Genomic DNA, 10,067 nt, shown 5'->3' with positions numbered 1-10,067 from the left:
GGCAGAATTTTTTTTTTTTTGCATAGGACAGCATCACCACCAGTGGCGGCTGGTGCGTTGGGTGATGCAGCACGCTGTCCCTCTATCCATTCCCTATCTATTGGCCAAGGAGTAGGCGGGAGGACTCAAGGAGATGCTGGGGACTGAGGAGAAGGCGCTGCTGCAGGTAAGTGCGCTGGTTTTTCTGAGATGAAGGGGACACGCTGGTCTCTCTGTATTGAAAGAGGGCACGGCACACTGGTTACTCTGCATTGAAAGGGGGCACGGCACACTGGTTACTCTGCATTGAAAGGGGGCACGCTGGTCTCTTCATTGAAACAGGGCACGGCCCGGCACACTGGTTACTCTGCATTGAAGGGGACATGCTGGTCTTTTTGCATCGAAAGAGGGCACGGCACACTGGTTACTCTGCATTGAAGGGGACACGCTGGTCTTTCTACATTGAAAGAGGGCACGGCACACTGGTTACTCTGCATTGAAAGGGGGCACGCTGGTCTCTTTGCATTGAAAGAGGACACGGCACACTGGTTACCCTGCATTGAAAGGGGGCACGCTGGTCTCTCTGCATTGAAAGAGGGCACGGCACACTGGTTACTCTGTATTGAAGGGGACACGCTGGTCTTTCTGCATTGAAAGAGGGCACGGCACACTGGTTACCCTGCATTGAAAGGGGGCACACTGGTCTCTCTGCATTGAAAGAGGGCACAGCACACTGGTTACTCTGCATTGAAGGGGACACGCTGGTCTTTCTGCATTGAAAGAGGGCACGGCACACTGGTTACTCTGCATTGAAAGGGGGCACGCTGGTCTCTCTGCATTGAAAGAGGGCACGGCACACTGGTTACCCTGCATTGAAAGGGGGCACACTGGTCTCTCTGCATTGAAAGAGGGCACGGCACACTGGTTACTCTGCATTGAAGGGGACACGCTGGTCTTTTTGCATTGAAAGAGGGCACGGCACACTGGTTACTCTGCATTGAAGGGGACACGCTGGTCTTTTTGCATTGAAAGAGGGCACGGCACACTGGTTACTCTGCATTGAAAGGGGGCACGCTGGTCTCTCTGCATTGAAAGGGGGCACGGCACACTGGTTACTCCGCAGTGAAAGGGTGCTTGCTGGTCTCTCTGCATTGAAAGAGGGCATGGCACACTGGTTACTCTGCATTGAAAGGGGGCACGCTGGTCTCTCTGCATTGAAAGGGGGCACGGCACACTGGTTACTCTGCATTGAAAGGGGTCACGCTGGTAACACATTACCCAGTCCAGACCAGTATAGATCCTAACACATTACCCAGTCCATACCAGTATAGATCCTAACACATTACCCAGTCCATATCAGTATAGATATCCAGCATGATATTTTTTAGATCTGTTGTGTTTTCAGTGTTCCTTTAATTATTTTGAGCAGTGTATAAGGAATAGTACTCATTGTAGTACATATATCAGTGTTATAGGTACTAGCACTCAGTTTACAGAAATCAGTGCTATATATAGGGAATAGCACTTAGTGAGTTCTATTCCCTATATATAACACTTATATCTGTACACTGAGTGCTTTTCCCATAATACTGACATCTGTACACTTTGGCGGGAAGAATACTCCTTACATTAGTGGTCAGTGGGAAGCATGCCCCTTACATTGGTGGTCAGTGGGAAGAATGCCCCTTACATTGGTGGTCAATGGGAAGAATGCCCCTTACATTGGTGGTCAAAGGAAGAATGCCCCTTACATTGGTGGTCAGTGGGAAGAATGCCCCTTACATTGGTGGTCAGTGGGAAGAATGCCCCTTACATTGGTGGTCAATGGGAAGAATGCCCCTTACATTGGTGGTCAGTGGGGAGAATGTTCCTTACATTGGTGGTCAGTGGGAAGAATGCTCCTTACATTGGTGGTCAGTGGGAAGAATGCTCCTTACATTGGTGGTCAGTGGGAAGAATGCTCCTTACATTGGTGGTCAGTGGGAAGAATGCTCCTTACATTGGTGGTCAGTGGGAAGAATGCTCCTTACATTGGTGGTCAGTGGGAAGAATGCTCCTTACATTGGTGGTCAGTGGGAAGAATGCTCCTCACATTGGAGGTCAGTGGGAAGAAGGAGGAGGACACACCCAAAGAGCTCTCTCAGAGAACCAGCCCTTTTCAAGCCTGGGCCTTGCTTGCTAGCTTGGCCCAGGAACAATGCCTGATCCTGGGGGAGGCCCTGGGAGGGATCCCCCTGATGACACGGGGCCTAGTGAGGAGGAGGTGGAGGACCTGTCTGTGGGTCCAGGCCCTGGTGAGAATGCGGATGTCTTCAGCCAGAAGATTATCAATCGTTTTAGGGCGATTGGGAGAGCGGAAGAAAAACTTAAAGTTTTGAAGGCTGAACACAAATCCTTCAAAACCAAGTATTTCCAGGCCTGGAGTAAAAATCGCACAGCCATGAAGCCTGAGTTACAGGAATTGGAAGAAAAGGTAAAGGAACAAACTTTATTATTGGAAAGGCTGAAAGACAGAAGTGGAGCATTTAAAGAAAAATTTGACAATGAGAGGCGATTTACCAGCCAAGCATCAGCAAGCTCTGTGGATCAGCAGCCTCAGTTAATGGATGACCAGGCTCCATCTGCCTCTGCACCTCTCCCCCCATGCCAGAACTGGGAATCACCAGCGGCAACCAGCCAGGGGGTTGAGAGTGGACATGGATCCCTGACATTCATCCAGCAGATGGAGTCACCCCTGAAAGCAGACAGGTTTGTATTTTCTGATGATCCATCAGAAATCCCTGAGGATGGGCAGAGGAGATTCAAGTCAGCAAAGCCAGTAATGGTGGAGAAATCCCAGTACACCATGCTGCCATCCAACATGTCTGCCCCATCTGCTGTAGTGGATGGTGTCCCAGGTGAGAAAGAGCTCTGCATACAGCTACCTATTGGAGTTACCGCTGTGGAGAAACCGACAGACATGCAAGCCCCGGACCATCAGACGAATGTGGATGGACCTGCATTAAACACCCCAGGCATGGATTTTGCTGGTCTGGCTGAGACCAGTAGTCCCACGGCAAGCAAAATGGTTGCCAGCTCCAAAGAGCCTGCTTCATGTTCACCTGAGCCTCCCAGTCTTCCAGTGCTGATTGCTGATGGGGGAGGGGATCAACATAGTTCTGGAAGTGGAATGGAAGTAGCAATGGAAATATCCTGCAATGCTTTACCTGCTGCTGTGTTAAAACAGAATGCTATTTCCACAGCTGAAAACCCTGTCCTAGTGGAAGAGAAGATGACAGCTGGAGTTCTTACCAATGCAGCAGCAACTATGGATTCTGCTGTGAAGACAACAGCAATAATAAGTATCCCAGCAAGTATAAAAAATGACAATGTTAAAGCAATGAATGTGGTGGGTGGTGGTGAAGGGGTTAGTAATGCTGGGAAAAATAAAAATGACATTTCTCCTCCTGCTCAGCAGAGGAAAGATTCGATTGCACAGATCAATCCCGAATCTGTGCAATCGTTATCTGCTAAGTGTGTGTCAGATAATTTAAAAAAAACTGATGGATTTTCTGCTGGGAGGAATGTTGGAAGCTATGCTTCAGCTTTGGGGAGTCACACCAGGGTGGGTGGTGGGAATTCTGTTATTAGTCAAAATTCAGGGAGGTTTGGTGGGTATAGGAGGAGGAATGTGGTACAGTTGAGGTGGGTGGGGGATGGAACTCCACCTGTAAGGGGGAGGGTGGCTGAGTTGATTTTGGAAATGGGGTTTAAAGCTTGTGATATTTTTGCTTTAATTTGCCCGGTGGGGAGTTATGAATTCGATTTGTCGTTTGTAAAACCTGAAAGTTTGGATCTCTTCTGGGAGAGATTTAGGAGGTGCAAGGGCCTTCAGCAGTGGAGTGGTTTGGTGCCAAAAGTGATTTCAAGGCAGCCTCTGATAAAATCAGTGACCATTTTGGTGCGTAACGAATCCATACCAGAGGCTGATTTATTAGTATGGCTACGCCGATATGGCGAGGTCCTCACTCCACTGCGGAAGGTCCTTGATGAGCATGGGATATGGACAGGGGCCTGGACAGTGTCGCTAAAATTGGGGGTGCTGGGCGATGTAGTTCAGCACCTTCCCTGCTCAGCCTTTCTGGGTAGGGATAGGCTGACCATTTTCTACCAAGGTCAGCCTAAGGTATGTAATAAATGTGGTGATAAAGGCCACTTTGCATCGTCCTGCACCCACAAGAAGTGCTCACTGTGCCAGGATTTAGGCCATTTGGCCAGAGAATGCACCCAGATTCGGTGCAATTTGTGCCAGCAGCTGGGTCATCCATATAGCCAGTGCCCAGAGGCACTGCATAACTTGCCAGGATTGGAGACTGAGCTGCAGAGGCTTGATAAAGAAGATGAAGCAGCTGAAGTTAGAGAGGAAATTGTTGTTGCCCCTCCTGTGTCTGTTGTGTCAGATTCTGTTTCCCCTAGTGATGTGGTCCCTGAGTCTGTGTCTGTTGTGTCAGATTCTGTTTCCCCTAGTGATGTGGTCCCTGAGTCTGTCCCTCCTGTTGTTCCTACATCTACTGTGCGTAGATCCTCCAGACTAGCGGAAGCTGCTGGGGGGGCGGGTATAGTGGATCTTCCCCCTCGGCCTACTCCACCTCCAGTCCCTGTCTCTCGACACCGCAAACGCGGCCAAGAGGGTGCAGGGGTGCTGGATGGTGGTGGGGTCGATGGGGTTGAGGGAGGGGTGTCCATGTCCCATGTCTCACCCTCTGTTGTGGAGGATTCGGATGATGAGGGGTGGGAGAGGACAAAGAGGAAGAAAAAGAAGAAGAGGAAGACCAGTAAAGCGGTCACTTCTTCCTTACAGTTAGAGCCAGGAGGGGTTCCTCTTGGCAACACATTTTCGGTTTTATCAGGGGAGGAGTTAGTATCCGATTTATCTACTTTATCATCTATGGATGAGGGGGAGTCACATAGTGTAAAGAGAGCTGTTTCGGGTGATGAGAGTGTGGTGGAGGTTAAGAAACGACTACCCCAATCATCCTGATGGCAGTGCCCGCTCTGATAAAGGTGGCGACCATTAATGTCGCCAGCGTGAAATCTGCAAGAGCTCGTGATATTGCCTTATTTTTGCTCAGTGAGTTTGATGCTGAGATTTTATTTTTGCAAGAGACCTGGCTCAATACTTTGGCCGATGTCCATCTAGCAAAAAGGGAGTGGAGATGCGGTCCCTCCTTTTGGTCTCTTGCGGCTGAGCCTTGCAGCGGAGTTGCGGTTCTTTTTAAAACCGATATGGTAACGTGCCGGCGGATAATTGAGGTAGAAATGGGGAGATGCATGGTCTTAGACGTCTCTGTTAGGGGGCAGGACCTGCGCCTGATCAATATCTATGGACCGCAGTCAAAATGGGACAGGAAATGCCTCTTCACAAAGATCAAGCCCTTCCTTTTTACATCCCAGCAGGTTGTCTTTGGAGGTGACTTTAACACCATAATTAGGCCTGAAGACAGGAGGGTCTCCATAGACAGGCTGGGTTATGATAGCGTTTTTCTTAGAGATATGGTTAGACAAGCAGGCCTGGTAGATGTGCACATTAAGCACTGCCCTGGCAGCACGGGATTCACGTTTCAGAGAGGGAATAGTCAGAGTAGGATAGATAGGTTTTTTTTAAAGGAGAACTCTGCTTTCTCGGCTCCTGAGTTGAGGGCGGTGGAGTTCTCTGACCACTGTATGCTGTCTGTGACTCTGAATGCCTCGGACACTCCACCCAGGGGAAGGGGTACCTGGAAACTGAATTCGGCTCTCCTGGAAGATGTAGAGGTAAGACAATCCTTTGAGGATTTTTTTCAGGCACAGGTTTCTATTCTGGACTTTTGCAGCAGTAAGTCAGAGTGGTGGGAGCTTGTGAAACAAAGGGCGATTGGACTTTTCAAGGCCATAAGTAAGAAGAAGCAGCTTGGTATGTATATTGCCTACCAGCATTTGCGGAGGAAGCTTGATCGTCTTGTCTCGTATGGAGGAGATCCAGGGGAGATCTCGGAGGTAAAGCTTCTTCTTAGGAAGTGTCAATACGACCGGCATGCCTCCTTGGTTCTGGAGAGAGATTATGGGAAATATCACTCGCCTGATCCTTACCAGAACTGTAAGCAAGGCATAGCAGTTAAGACGGTCATAGGTCTGAGGGATAGTACGGGTTCCCTGGTGAAGTCCAGATCAGGGATCCTGGAGATCTTCAGGTCATATTACGCAGACCTTCTGGGAAGAAAGGACCTTAGTCGGGACAGGATGGAAAGCTTTCTGGATTCTACTCCAGGATTGGGAAATGATACATTGCCTTTGATGGATTTGACAGAACCAATTTCAGCGGATGAGGTAGTTTGTGCTATAGAGAAGCTGGCTACCAAAAAGTCGCCTGGGCCAGATGGGTTGACAGCTGAATTTTACAAGTGTTTTAAGTCCATTCTGGCTCCCTTTTTAGCGGAGGTTTATAACAGCTGTTTAGATGAGGGTTCTCTCCCTCCCTCCATGAGGCAATCCGCTGTGATTCTTCTGTCAAAAGGTAAAGACCCCTCAATAATTGAGAACTGGCGCCCCATCAGTCTTCTCAATGTTGATAGAAAGATCTTGGCGAAGATTCTTTTTTGGCGCTTGTCGTCAGTAGCAGGCGATTTGTTGTCCAATCATCAGCACTGCTCGGTCCAGGGCAGAAGTACCTTTTCAGCAATTTTAGCTGTCCGGGAGGCTTTGGAGCGATGCAGGGCTGCTGGATGGAGAAAGTACTTGCTGGCATTGGATCAGGCGAAGGCTTTTGATCGAGTCAATCATGAGTACCTGTATTTGCTACTTGGTAGATACGGCCTGCAGGGGAGGTTTATTGATTGGCTGAAAACATTATATAAAGGGGCTGAGAGCTTCCCACTTGTTAATGGTTGGGTTGGACGGCCTTTTGAGGTTGGCTCTGGGGTGCGTCAGGGGTGTCCTTTGAGCCCCCTGCTATATGTATTCGCAATTGACCCCTTCATAAGAAGGTTAGAGAGTGGATCGTTGTGTGGGGTGCCTTTGGGCATTGCTGGTGTGCCGCCTTTGAAGGTCGTGGCCTATGCCGATGATGTGTCTGTTATTATCTCTGGGATGGAGGAGGCGCAGGAGGTGGTCTCTGTGATAGAGCAGTACACTGAGGCTTCTGGCTCTAAAATCAATCATGAAAAGAGTGAAGTTTTCTGGATGGGTGAGGAGGGTGAAAGCTTCGAACTTCCGGATGCCTTCCCAGAGCCCCAGCAGGAAATTAAAGTGTTGGGCATCAAATTTGGTCCTGGTGACTATGGTCATCGAAATTGGGAAAGCAGGTTGTTGAATGCCAATGCCAAGGTGGCAAGCTGGAAGAAATGGAAACTTTCCTTGAGGGAAAGGGTTGACTTGATTAAAACTTACCTGATCCCAATCTTTTTATATGTCAGCTTTGTCTGTATCTTGCCGGAATCTCTCTATGCAAGGGTGTACAGCTGCTTTTTCCAACTGTTATGGGGAAATAGGCTGAACCTGATTAAACGCAATGTAACTTACCTGTCCAGGCGGGAAGGTGGTCTAGGAATGGTCAACCCTATAGTTTTCTTTTCTCTGCTTTTTTTAAAGTATAATCTTGGTAATATGTTAGCAGAGACCCCGCCGGGATGGGTGGGTATTTTTCAATCTTGGTTTAGGCCTTTTCTGCGATGCTGGGAAGATGGCGGGCCAGTGAAAAGTCTGAGAGTCCGACATGGCAAGCTTCCGGCTTATGTTGCCCCGTGTCTGAAAATACTTAGGCAGTGGCAGGTGACAGTGGGGGATATCAAGTCCCTCCCCAGAAAGCTTCTGGAGAAGAGGATTTTGGGCTCTGCTTTCAGTGTGTCGCTGACCTTAAGGGATTGCCCAGGCCCCGTAATGAGGGAGGGGTTGCGTTTAATTAACTTAGGAAGAATCCCTTTGAAGTTTAGGGATCAAGCCTGGCTCGCTTTCCATGGAAGGCTCTATGTGAGAGGGAACCTGAAGCATCGCCCTGTGGATGATCGGGATTGTCCTAGAGCGGAGTGTGTTGGTAAAGTGGAGTCTATGGACCACTTTTTGCTCCAGTGTCCCTTTAACATAGAGGTGTATAAAAGGGTGGGGAGGGCTCTAGGCATCCCCTTTCTCTATCGCATGAGTTATGCGGAGTGGGTGTATGGGGCATTCCCGACTCGCTGGGATTTTGATTTGGATACACTTTTTCTAGTTAGTATAGTTGTCCGTTACTTCACGTGGAATGCACGGTGCCAGATTACCCTGCGGAAGAAAGTCCTCCCTGTCGAGGTGGTGGTGTACGATATTCTGGGTGAGGTTGGGAAGATTCGGGGTCTTGAGAAGGGCAGGGAGCCTCGAGCGGTCTGGATAAGGGCGTGGAGGAATATCAGACCTGCTTTTGGTGAACTGTCCATCTCTGGGTGAAAAGCTTTTTTCCTATGCTATTTCTTTCACACCCTTAGCTTTTGTTAGTTAATATCTTCATTTTTGAAGAAGGGCTGCATGCATAATGGGAGTGGTTTTTGTTTCTTGACCTCGCAGGTTTGATGTCTGGTGTGGTGGTGTGAGTCTAATTAAGATTATTTTTCCCGGTAATGATGTGTTTCATGATGTGAGTTTTGTTTTTGCTGTAAAGGCAGTCTTTATTTGAGAGCAGAATTTGCTATGTATTTTTTTTTCCCCTTTTCATGTAAATATGTATATATTTATTTATGTATATTGATTTTATGATTATTGATTGCAAGACTTTTAATAAACAAAAATTGGGAAGAATGCTCCTTACATTGGTGGTCAGTGGGAAGAATGCTCCTTACATTGGTGGTCAGTGGGAAGAATGCTCCTTACATTGGTGGTCAGTGGGAAGAATGCTCCTTACATTGGTGGTCAGTGGGAAGAATGCTCCTTACATTGGTGGTCAGTGGGAAGAATGCTCCTTACATTGGTGGTCAGTGGGAAGAATGTGTCCTTACATTGGTGGTCAGTGGGAAGAATGTTCCTTACATTGGTGGTCAGTGGGAAGAATGTTCCTTACATTGGTGGTCAGTGGGAAGAATGTTCCTTACATTGGTGGTCAGTGGGAAGAATGTCCCTTACATTGGTGGTCAGTGGGAAGAATGTCCCTTACATTGGTGGTCAGTGGGAAGAATGCCTCTTACATTGGTGGTCAGTGGGAAGAATGCCTCTTACATTGGTGGTCAGTGGGAAGAATGCCCCTTACATTGGGGGTCAGTGGGAAGAATGCCCCTTACATTGGTGGTCAGTGGGAAGATTGTCCCTTGCATTGGTGGTCAGTGGGAATAATGACTCTGACTCTTACATTGGCAGTCAATGAAAGTAATGTTCCTTTGTGTGGGTGTGGCTAGCTTGTGGGCGGGGACACAGGGGGCCCATGATCTCTTATTGCCCGGGGGCCCCATGAGTTGTCAGTCCGCCCCTGGAGGAGGGTTTACTTCCTTTTTAAAGGAAAATATGGAATACGGAGATACGGACAGCAATAACATTTTATTTCTGAACGACAACCAAATACATGGTTAGAAAGTTGTTTGTTCTTAAAAAAAATGTTGTCCTTGTTCTTTTAAATATTCTCCCCACTTTGGTTGAATTCAAACATCAGTTTGACCCGATTGATGATTAGGAAATAGAATGGTATTAAAACAAAAAAAAAATTGCAGTAAAATTCTACTAGTATATGGCCAGTTAAGCAGATTAAGTAAGAATTCGTATGATGGCCCCAAGTCCTTACGATTCAAAAATAGGTTGTCAATGCCAGCTTCTCAATTTGTATCCTGAAAGATTTGCTGTGTACCGGTTACAAGCAGGGCCGAAACTAGGGGGGGATGGGGCAGGGGGGCATCTGCACTGTGCGCTGCATTGAGGGGGGTGCCGCTGCTGACAGGAGTAGTGATAGCAGTATCACTTCTCCTGTCAGCCTGGGAAGGAAGGAGCTAGAGTGTTGTGAGTGCTGTGTTCTCTCTCCCACTCTTCTGTCCCCGCCCACCCGCCTATGAGACTTGTTCCACGGAGCTCAGGAAGTGCTCTAAAACCCCCTCAGTTCTGTGCTAGAGGTTATGAGTGGCTAA

This window comes from Pelophylax lessonae, assembly GCF_965119305.1.
Source record: "Pelophylax lessonae genome assembly, contig: HAP1_SCAFFOLD_510, whole genome shotgun sequence".
In the NCBI taxonomy this organism is placed as follows: Eukaryota; Metazoa; Chordata; class Amphibia; order Anura; family Ranidae; genus Pelophylax; species Pelophylax lessonae.
The sequence above is the reverse complement of the archived record's forward strand: the minus strand, read 5'-3'. Positions refer to the sequence as shown.